The sequence below is a fragment of the Malurus melanocephalus genome, unplaced genomic scaffold (genome assembly GCF_030028575.1).
Source record: "Malurus melanocephalus ecotype Western Australia unplaced genomic scaffold, MMel_1.1 scaffold_121, whole genome shotgun sequence".
In the NCBI taxonomy this organism is placed as follows: Eukaryota; Metazoa; Chordata; class Aves; order Passeriformes; family Maluridae; genus Malurus; species Malurus melanocephalus.
The window spans coordinates 961,735-973,897 of NW_026623353.1; the positions used below are offsets into that span (position 1 = coordinate 961,735).

Sequence of the window (12,163 nt, forward strand, 5' to 3'; positions counted from 1 at the left end):
CTGCAAAGACTGAAGGGAAAAGTCCCATTAGACTAGCTAAAAAGAGTGAGCAATGATTTCTGAAAAAAATGTGAGCCAGCTGGAGTGACTGATACATAATCTGTCACAATAAAAATATATAGCACTAATTAAAAAACCCCACAACTACAAAATGACAGAACAAAATCAAAAATGGGAGAGCTAAGCAAACTGGCAATCAAGCAGCAAGCATCTAAAGCCATTGAGGCTTTAGTCAGTAGAGGTACTTCACAAGAGGAAATGATCTACCCCCAGGTTTGGCATCCCTGCATCTGGGCTGTATCACATTCATGGGGAGAACTGAAAGAATCAAAACTGAGATACTGAGTAAGCATTGAATGAAATAAGAGGGTAGTGAATATTTCAGCAGAAAAGGGAAGGAACTCTCTGCAACATCTCCTTTAATGCAGAACTCTTCTTCAAATCTGAATCAGAACTACAACTTTGCTCAATTTTATATAACAAAATGAATTAAAACATGCTGCAAATGTGAACGAGACTAGGTAAGCGGCAAAGGATAAATAAAACCATAAAATGCATATTATTTTTACAAATAAAAAATAAATTATTCATGACCCTCTGTAAACAATTGTCATTTGGAGATTACTGATTTGATTTGAAATTTTTAACATCGTGGCGTCCCATAGCTAAGAGAGAAAAACAAGTTCTGGGCCCTATGCAGACATCATGTGAACTCCTAGATGCATTCAAGGGCTTCTCATTTCAAGGATGCCTGTTTGCAGAAGTGAACTGAAAAGTTTCTGTTGCAGTGACATCTCCATTGAAAATTTTGTGTTTAGAAGTTTCCTCTCTTAGTAAAGTCTAGAATCAAAACTAAGTTGGTTTTTCTCACATAGCCTCTCCTCCAAAAAAAAAAAAAAAAACCCTAACAACTTGGGAGCTGTAAGAATATAAATACATAACTCAAAAGCAGCATTTCAAGAGCTATGAAGGCATGTTTAAGGTTTCAACATGAGGCCAGCCATCTCTCCTCCACTTCAGGTGTCCACCCATTCTCTTTTCCGACATATTGTCTTTTTGGGAAAGCTTGTGACCAGGGAAAGCAGGGTGCAACTATGTGCAGAGCCTTACACCTTCTTACTCATTTACTATGGCTTTTGTTGTTCTGAGCAGAACTGGTGTGAGTTCTTTCTAGACTGGAAAGTTAGTCCTATGAACTTCCGTAATAAAAAACTGAGATATTCCTGCAAACGACTTACCAAATAGCTCAGTTAGACAGTAAGGCACTTATACTAAGAAGTACATAATATCATAAAAAAAGGACTGACACAAGTAGTTGAAGGCCATCAGCCAGAAATGTGTGTGTGGCACATTCATATATAACATTTTTGGGTGTGCTTCTAAATGTATTAGAGAGGATCTCAGCTCAGCTATGATTTCTTAGTTTCTAATGATTTTCTCTTTGAGAAAAGTGTCTAAAGTTGGGTATTTCATTTGTTTCTCTGATACATCTTACACTGTTGACAGGGTTAGCTATAAAAGAAAGTTTTATAAAGTTTCAAAGGCTTTTCCTTCACATGGAATCATTTGGGACATTTCAATTTGAGAATGTGCCACTTTAGGTCCAGATGACAGTTTATTCCCAGATTTTAGAAGGAAGTGAAATAATTTAAGATGCCTATTTATGGATTAGACTTACGCTTTCCTGGATAGCCTTCTCTGAGGGAAAAGAAGACAATATGGAAAAAAAACCTATTTAACCAAAAAGCATATATTTTTCAATTTACTGGGAAAACAATCCTCATTTTACATGATGTTCTTTTCCCTAGAAACCTCTATTATTTTTTTTTCTTTAGTATACTTAACCTGTCCTTCACTGCAAGCAGCGCCACTTCCTCCTAGGTATCAGGTTTAAAATTCCTGTAATTTGCCTGAGCATCAGAGAGAGCAGCACTCTGGATTTCTGAATCAGAACAGAGGGAAGTATCCATCTGGGACTGGAGCTGCTTTGCTCTCTGCTGAGACGAGGAGAGACGTCCCATTAAGGGCATCTGAGCAGTTATGTGCAAGAATGCTCCAAGCACATGCCTGACCTCAAGACACTGAATTAGGCTAAAACACTCAGAGAATTGATTCTTTAAGCTCGTGACAGTCACAGAACTTGGGAAAAGGCAAAAATCTAATATGTACTTCCATTTCCAAGTTTCCATTAGATTCCATAATTTCAAACTACATAAACAAGAACCCACAAAAATTACTTTATAGGGAAAATGTTCATAATTGGAATAGAATCAGGAAAGAATTGTTTCCAAAAACAGCTGTTCTCTCATTTTAACTACAATTCTAAGCATAAGCCCAAATAAGAATTGCAAGTCTTATACTTCAGGTTTTCAAAGAATCTGTAATCTGTGACTAAAGGTCAAGAAAACTGATTGCACTTTTACCTTTTTTGCCTCAAATATTTGTCCATTTTCTTGTCTCAGATCTTCCTGCTGCTGCTGCTGCTTCTATAAGAGCTGCTTTAAAACTTTTTTTTGTCTAAAGCCTCATTAAGAAATTCAAGAATAAACAACTATCCTCAATGTGGACACAAAGTCTTTAAAATCATGGTTACAGGCACAGTGCTGGATGGCCCAATCCTATATTACTTTAATCACTCTCAGTGTTTTTCACCTACAAAATCAACAGCAATTTCTTTTGAGAATGAAGATCATTACAGGAGTAGAGCCAATGAAAACACATGTGTATGTGCCACCAGCTTCCCCATCGTTCTGTCATTTCATGGATGTATTTATGGCCTCCTGGCCCTCCTCTACAGAGAGTGGGAGATGAAGACTCTTCTACGCTGCAGAGCTGGGTTCTGCCAGCAGTTTAATTTCTGTGGGGCTATGTAGGACTGTAGGGGATTTCTACCCTTTGGTGGGAGTCTCTGTTTTCCTTTGTCCATTAATGGTGAACAAATGTTATGCTCATCCCTCCCTTGTCTGAAAGAGAAAGTGGTGGTCAGACCTGACTGTTACAGCCTTCTACTGGGAGACTAACCCAAAAAAGGAAAGAAGGACCAACTGTTCACTTTCCCTTGCAAAAAACGGTGCTCAAAGAAAACATATACAGTTAGCTGACTATTTTTAGTTTTAAGCTAGTTTTAAAACTCTAGTTTTAGAAGTAGGCTACAAGAAAATATAAATGTTCCATGCTTCCCATAGCTAGTAAATGGTTCTGTAGTGACTGTATCTGACCAATCTACATTGATTATGGTATCTTTGGCTATAACTATGGGTTGTATGCAGATTCAAAGCCATGATTCCTAAAAAACCAGAAAATGGTTTCAGAACTGTGTTACAGAAATTAAGAACTACAGCTATTAGTATTTTTTATTAGCAGCACCCAGAGCATTCACAACCCATCACTGGCTTTCCAGGTGACTATGTGCAATCTTGGGCACAAAATACTATTTGTAGAATATACACAAAACTTTGAAAATATGTATACTGTTTGTTCTTTTCAGGCCTAAAAATTACAATATGCTAAAGTATTTGTAAAAAGTTTGAACACTGCTGTGACCCAGTAAAACTTTGGATGCAGAACATCTCTCTGTTTTGCACTTCAGCAATGAATTGCTTAATTTAAATGAAGGCTTTGTTCTGACTAATTTTAATCATGTGGATAATCTCAAAAGAAATCAGAAGTGATCTGGGTTTGACCCAGATTCCATACCTTCTTTCTACCCATATATGAGTGCACTAAGTTACAGAAAAATGAATGTATATATAAAGTATCTAACTGCATACTGGTTTTTCCCTTGATTTGAACTAGAGAAATGTAGCAGGACACTTGGGTAATATGAGATTATTTTATGCAGTTCAGTCCTATAAGAAACTGTGCTTAGGAGAGGAAAAGGTTAGCTAGAGGAGAGAAAACCAGTTTTGCGCAGTCAGTGGTCAGGGCTGGGGAAAAAACTGCATTAAATACTGCCAACATTTACTATGAATTTACAAATTACATTATTGAAATCTGAATCTCAGCGTAAATAAAAAATTGTGGTAGTCCAGAGGCTACAAACTCCACAAACCTGTCAATTGTTAACAATATTTTAAACATATCTCTTCAAACTCTAAGGAATGCTTGCTTTTAATGCATTTGGAACAGGTATTTCTTGAATTTATTTTATTTTATTTTAAGCAAAGTGTTTGATACACCTTAGCTGACCACACAACTCTGCAACACTCTTGTTATCACCTCCTACTCCCAAATCTCCTATGTCAATGACTTTTTTTTTTTGAAACAACTGTTGCAAAACACTGACAGACTGCGACCATGGAAAAACACTAACAAAATTCTTGTCTGTGTGATGGGGTAACAGACAAGGTCCAAGTCTGCTCCCCTTTGACAACCTGTTTGAACAAAACGGAGGAGGAAAAAAGGAAGCATAATTACATGAGAAGTGGCAGCAGTGTTGGTTAAGGTGGTGCCATCTGACACAGCAGACATCTGGCTCAAGGTTGGGGAAGGTGTTTCAGAGCAGTCAGTGGTATCATAGCTACAAGTCTGCAGCTCATCTAGAATGGCTGTGGAGGACTCACTCACTGTGCGCGAGGAGCACTCGCTCATGGCAGAGTCTGTGTCGTTCCTGTGGGTAATGCTCTCAGGAGCTAGGAATGGGCATTTGCATGAAAACTGGGAGAGGGCTGGGGTTTTATAAAAGCGTGAAGGCAAAAAATCATCAAGCGTTGGCAAGGAATATGGTACTAGATGGGTGCCACTGTCTGGTGAGAAAAAGGCTCTGTTAACTGGTACCACAGGAGAAGGAAGAGGCAGTGGAGAAGCTTCTGTTGCTGTTTGTCTGTGTGTCTGTGAAGCATTTACCTCCATCACAGGGGCAGTTACTTTCAGGTTTCCAAGCTGAGATTTGAGGAAAAAAAAATAAGAAAAGAAACAGATTACTTAATGAATAAAGAACTTTTCCCTTTGCCTCTTGCTGGGTGTAGGGGAATTACAAAAGTGAAAGGTTTTCATCTACCCGAGGAAGTTCACGTTAACAAAGATTAGGAAATAAATCAACCACGCTCTATATTAGAGTAGGACAACATGAAAGAAATGAATGCATGAAATATTAGTGGAAGCAATGCCAGAAACCATAGTGTGCTGAGGATGAATATTCATAATGTACTGCATATATTAATGATCTCCACTGTGCATTGAGAGGGTTCATGCTATTTTACACTTCACATAAAAATGAGGCTGGAGAATGTCATGTCCATTTTGTTTTCAAAGGAAAAATGTATCTGCAAGTCTGATCTCTGCAAATGTTACTCTTTTTTTTTGCCAAGGACAGGCATGATTTTGAAATTAACTGTAATATAAAGACAGGCAGGACTGCCAGCTACACATAAATGTTATTAATGAATGTTCATGTGATCTGCAAGCAATAGGTGGTGGAATTTTTTGCCTTTGGTGACTGAATACATCTTCTCCACTGCCTCTCTAATAAAAATATTTGGATGATCTTAGAAATTCCAAGCACCCTGGAAGCACCCTGTCGACCTACTCTATAAGGTGTATGCACAGAAGTCTTTTCAACATTAGAGGACATAAGGATTGTTAGGGTAACCAGTATAAATCTGAGGAACAAAGACTAGGAGCACAAGAACAGGACATACTGAAACAAAACATGCTAACTCCTTGGATCCAGCACAGCTCCTTAAAAGCTGAAGGGAGCAGTCTCATGAGAGCGCTTCTGAAAACTGCCATGTAATGTATAAGCTTTATGTTCTGTTATTTCAAATCCATCACGGGACACTGAGTTTAAACTAGTCCTGCAACTGGCTTCTTGCATCTGCAGCTTCTTTTTGAACTAAAGATGAAAAGCATGTTGGCATCTAATATTTGTTAAGCAGCTGCACAAATCCTTCTATACTGCCTATTAACCACAAGCTTTCAATCAATTCCTAAGTATTCAAAATACTGCCTACTTCAGCACTAATGGTTGCACTGTTGATAGGGCTGAGGAACTCTGGAATAGCTGCTGAGAAAGAGTGTTTGGGATTTTAAATTGATGTAAAACAGAGGACACTAAGTTACCATCCACAGTAAATACTACTTTAAAAAGCAACATTTAGTCATATATATCAGTTATCAGCAATATGGTTATTTCCTATGCTTAGACTAGGCAGATGTCTTTAACTCTAATCATTGAAAAAATGTTTCAAGCCATCAGATTAAAATGCCATTTTGGCATTTTAATCCAAAATCTGAAAATATCTTCTAAAGCCCTTATGGAAGACTTGGAACACAACCCAGATTATGCTACTTATGAGAGGTCACTGGGGTTCCAGTTGCATAATTCTTATTGAGATCAACTAGAATTTACACAAATAACCTTACTGAGGTCAATGGGACCATCCCTATGAATAAACATTACAGAAAAGAATCTTAAGTATGTGAATAGATATCTATCACTTGTTCCAATTGATTCAAAAGAAATCTTTGGCATCACTGGATCTCTAGGGTACACAAAAATAGCCAAAAACTGCTGTTAAAATCTGCATTTAAAACAGTGAAGGAACTTAGGACAACAGCTTAAAATGCAAGTCTTATTCATAGCAGCATTTCAAATCTACAATTGACCACCACCCCCCAATTTAATCTTTTCACAGAGGAAATCCAAGCAGATTACCTCCTAATCAAAATAATCAATAACTGAATGTATGATTGTGAAAGGACATAGTATTTTTAGAGAGAACTAATTTGACAATGGAAACGTCAAAAGATCGATGGAATACTGTTAAAATTAATTTTTTGAGAAATTAAGATGGTTACATAGCGCAATAAATCAGTTGTTTAAGATATGTGCATTTATATACACATACAAGAAAATGTAATTCATCTCACAAGTACATAAAGGGAAGAGAAAATCCTAATTCATGATGATTTTCATTATCTATGGCACCGGACCATCATAACAAGATCTCCAGCAAAAGACAGGAACCAGGAGATCATTCTGCAATTATGAGGCAGAGTCAAAAAGATGTTCTGAAGATTTGGGACCAGATATCGTCTCAGCATTCCCCAGAAGAAAAGTTACATATGACTGAGCCAAAATGTATAAATCAATCTCTATACTGTTAAAAGAACAGGAAATTTTGGAGAGTTAAGAAATCTAGTAAACCCTCTGGCTTTGAACTGAGACAACTGCTTGCACACTTGAGCAAAGAAAGGACGGACAACAAAAGAACAGATATTCAGGGTGCATCCAGAGAGCTAATGAAATCAAGATTTTTAAAGAATCTAATTAATTGTCTTTGGCAAATAATAGCTGATTTCATCAAGTCAAATTCTTAAAAAGAATATAAAGTTATCATTCTTACAAAGCAGGCAGATGGAATGCAGCAATTCTAGGTACTGATTCCCAACAGGAAGCTTCTCAGCTTCATACAGCAGAACTTCTGTTCTGCCTGACTTTAGAATTCTGCCATGTGTATAACCATCTCTCTGAGAAAGAGTGGCTGAAATTGTGATTGCAAACGGCATTGTTTTTGAAAAGTGATTTATACCCCTTGAAAAACATGTGTTGGTAATCTCAAACACATACAGCTGGCTACCACTAATCCATATTTTTTACTGTGCATGAAATCTCATATCTGAATCGTATTTTCTTATATTTTTCACAGTGAAAACTATAAGAAAGACAAGGCTGAATGCATTTCAGAAAACTTTTAATACTGGTTCCATTCAGTGTGCTTCAGATTAGGTTTGTTATTGATACGGCACAAGAAATGCTAGCAGAAGTCAGGTGGATTAAATGCCAAACAAGTACTTAATCAATTAGATTGATGAAAAACTAGCTAGACTGTGTGGCTATCTTGGGTTGTGGAGCAACACTTGAGACATAGAGAGATAAATGTCATCAGTCTTGATGTGAATAGAAGGTCTGAAGCACAGCTTTCTGATGGCCCTTTGAAATGTTTCTCTTCCACCAAATAGTAAAATGTGAGGCCTGTTCTTATCCAATTCATATAAAGCAGACACGTGACCCTCCTATGGGTTTCAAGATCAGTAATTTATCGTTTTAATGCAAGATATGTGGGGAGTGGTGTGAGATTACTATGACACCAGAGTACTGGCCTTGCTTCAACAGTCAAGACACAGATAAGGAGACTTAGAGATAAGTGAATAAACTCATTTTGTTAATACATAGTAGAGTTTAGTAGTCAACAATCAAATTACACCCATACATTTGCACAAATGGGTAAAAATACCTCTATTTTAACTGTTAAAAACTGATCTCAAAATCTCCAAACTAATGCTGCAATTTATATTCCAATGCCCATTTTTCTACCTAGCCCTCCTATTCTAAACCCTGTATAATGAGGTGGAGTTCAGCCTTTGTCTAAAACAACAGTAGTGATACAGAACTTAAAATGAAAATTAACATGCTCAATTTTCTTTGCTTCACATCTGTCCCCAAGCATATTGAAACCTGTCTTCTCTTTCTTCTGTGTGACTCTCTATATTGTCAATACCTAAAATCTGGAAATGTACTAGATGAATTGATTTAGAATTTTTCTTTTTTTTTTTTTTTTAATTCGAGGCTTATTTTCTTTGATGCACTTTTCTACAGCTATAAGGCTCGCAAACACTTCCATAAACATCTGCTATAGATGTTTTGGTCCTCCAGGACATTTGGACTAAACCAAGCATTCAATTGATCTGAGGAATTCAAACAACACAACAAATGTTTCACATCCTCAGTTTTACTGAGTGGTATCTAGAACAGTAGCACACCCAGGAACAGAATAAACATAAAAATATCAGGCAATTATTTCTGAAGATGCAGTTCAGAATTCTTCCTCAGTTTATAACTTCTTATAAGAAACTTGGACAAGAAAATTCACCTGCACTGGTTTCATACTAACAAATACTAATTTCTCTGTTGAAAAAGTTTCAGTTATTTCTCCTGTATCTGCAGTAAGCAGCATCTCTCGACTAATAATGTTAAAGCCCCTAATACTGAGTAACTTGAATGCTTCTATTTTCATACTTACTTTTGAGGGGTTTAACTTTTCTCTGAGTAGGAGTGTTTACAAAATGTCACTCAGTGAGTCATACCACACTTCTGCTTGCTCAAGTTTCAACAGATAACCACTGAAATTGAGTGCAAATAGGAGCACAAACATAGCAAGATACATTAACTTGGACCACACAAGCTGTCTCGGCTGTGTATTTCCATACTGACATTGTGACATAACATATTCTACACGTTGGCTGGCACAGATACCCACAGATGCACAGAATTTCTCATTTACCACCTCTTAAGAAGTGATGATTACCTGATCTCACCTCAGTCTCCTTCACATACATAAACCTAGATGCAGAGGGAGACTCGCAGCTTTCTACATGTTTTTTGAGTTTCTGTGGCAGCTTTGAACATTGTCGGCAGGCCTAACTTACAGTCTGAGAGCATCTCTCAAGGACATAGATTGACATTAGCCAATAAGCTGCATGTAAAAAAATATTTTAATTTGTATACAAAGAGAGCTTGCAGACCTAAACCAATTTTAAAAATGAAAGTACTATCCTCCATACTAAACTGAAAGTTAATTTTCTATGTGAGAGAAATAGTGAACTTTGAGAATACTATGATATATAGCACTAATGGGATCATAATATTTGGCATTAGCTAGAACAGTTTCAAGGTTTTAAACTGAGATCTGAGCCAGAAAATAAATATTTTTAAGCATATAGCTGCAGCATTTATCTCTAACTTTAGCTCATGGCATCTTCATTTTTGGGACCTCACCTGATGCAGAATTTTACACCACCTCACATGCTGATTTGTACTCTAGTTTTAGATATGTATTTTAAATCTATAAAACCCACTGGCTCTATGACTCAATTGTGATGCCAAATACACCCCTTCATTAGAATTTATTTCAAATAAATCATAGAGAATGTCAGCTGAATTTTGCAGATAAGAGATCCATAAAGTGATACAGCTTGAAAAGCTGGCCACATTCTTTAATGATCTCTGTGACCAACTGAAATTTTTAGCATTTTATTCAGAGCAACTCAGTTGCCAAATTTCTGCTAGTGCTTCCCACACACTGAAACCAAGGAGAAGGCAAAAGTAAGTGTAGAATTGCCAAACAAACCAGAGATACTCTTCTGATTTTTTTTTCATCTCCAAGTGAAACTAAACCAGACTCTAAATTAGATAGAAACTGCAAAATGTAGTTTGACCTCAAAAATTCTAAAAAAAAGTTGCTAGAAGATAATTTTTTATTCCTTCTGATTAGATTTTGAGTGTTATTCTTGATCATAAAAAGGTATTTCCCCTAATCCTTGTTAGCTGTCATACTTTCTGTTTGAGAGACACTTCGATTTATCTGACCTTATATAATGCACCATATTCTAACAGGCTGAGTAACCATTTGTAAGTGAACAGATTAGAGATGCATAAATCGTACTGTCCACACCTCCACCTATTCTGCTGTTTTACAGTATCTTTTGATGGCCATATTTAAAAGTCTTGCAAGCCTGTCTTCTCTAGTCTTAATATCTACTCTATCTACCAGAAAAAAAAAAGCTGTTGCTCAGCTTTCCTTACAGTTCTGACATGGATTCTTTACTGTGCTTCTTGCTTGAACTGACTTGATTTTTACAAAAATCACTGAGTAGCAGACTGGTTCTTCTAAGGGGTAAAGCAACTTGCTTTTCTGAAAATGTTCTAAGTTTTATGCAGCCTAAATGAAGGATTTAAGATGATAGTTTTGTGTCCAGTCTTGAGAAGGAAAAATATGATGAATCCTTCTGTGCTCCTATTTTTAATAGAGAGAATTCAAAAGGAGCATTGCAGATTTTTGCCGTCTAATTTCACAGAGGTTTGTTCTGATCAAATTTTTTACTTGGGAGTTGAAGGGGGAGACAGGCATCACAATTTTAAAACTATCCTGTTGTTAATGCAGGTACTTGTGACTTCTAGAGTAGAGACCTGGCTGAATGTGATGCTCTGAAAGAAGAAAAGCAGATGTGTCACTACAGTTGACAACAGGACTGTCAATAGTGCTGTATTGACTTCAGAGTAGCCACAATGATTACAGCAGAACTAGATGAACACAAACATGCCATGATGGGATTCTCACTCAGACAAAGCTTTGAGGCAGATACAGCAATCTCTACCTCAATTTCAAACACAAATAAGTTCATATATTGGTAGATGTACCAGAATAATTGACTTTTTAAACAGAAAAATCTTAATGTGACTAGGTAAAGAAGAGAAGAAATGACAATGTCTATTCAGAGCTCTCCTTTTGCCTAGTATGTATTCACTGTTGCTTTCTTGCTCCCATGCTTATTTTATTTGGCTCAGTGAGTTTCTGAGCAGTGACAAACCCTACTCAGACTCCTCTGGTCCTAAACTGTGTGTCAGATACTCCCATTTCTCCCAGATGAGATCAGCCTAGTTAAAGAATTTTCATTTCAGTAGGCATAAAGTGTAGAGGAAATATTTTCTTTAATTTTCTTTAGTTTATCCAACCCATTTTCTTTAGTAAGTGCTATTTCACAGGGCATGTAGGAGACGGCAGTGCCCAGCCTTGCAGAAAGGCTGACAAAATGTATTTTTTGTATGACTGACAAAATGTATTTTTTTTTATGGCCCTAGCAAACTGGCAGAGCTGCATTTGATCTCCCTCAACCCAAACTAACCCTTTTCTGTCCACACTGGATCCTTCCAGCATCTATGGCAGAATAACCCTCTAATGCAACTCTCCCTAGGAAGAACCACTCAAGCAGCTGTATCACCTACAGCACACTAATTTCCTACGGTGCATTTGCACTCCATAAGGCGTTCACAGAGGAACAAAGAAGTCTGCCTTCCAGCTCAGGTAGATAATTTTTTTTTAAAATAGCCTTCCAAAACTTTCAGGTTTTGCTCATTTCTGTTTTGATCCATGTGACAGGTAGTTTTACCCAGAAAACACAAGATCTAACTTTGGTAATGTAAGTAAAACTAAACAGACGGTTATTAAGTGATTCATGTAGATCTAAAATAAAAGATGGAAAAATTAAATATACCACATGGCATTCTGCAGCCTGTGAAGAAGGAAGAACTCTAGACGTTTGTCCCAAATCGTTTGAAGACATCTTTGAAGTATCTGGAGAAATACTAGGTGGATGATCTTGG

General features: G+C 36.9%; 1 protein-coding gene across 6 annotated transcripts in view; it reads right to left on the minus strand.

Annotated features, from left to right (window-relative positions):
* Window positions 1-12,163, minus strand: part of SORBS2 (sorbin and SH3 domain containing 2) — a 208,847-nt gene that overhangs the window by 56,597 nt on the left and 140,087 nt on the right. The window lies entirely within an intron of this gene.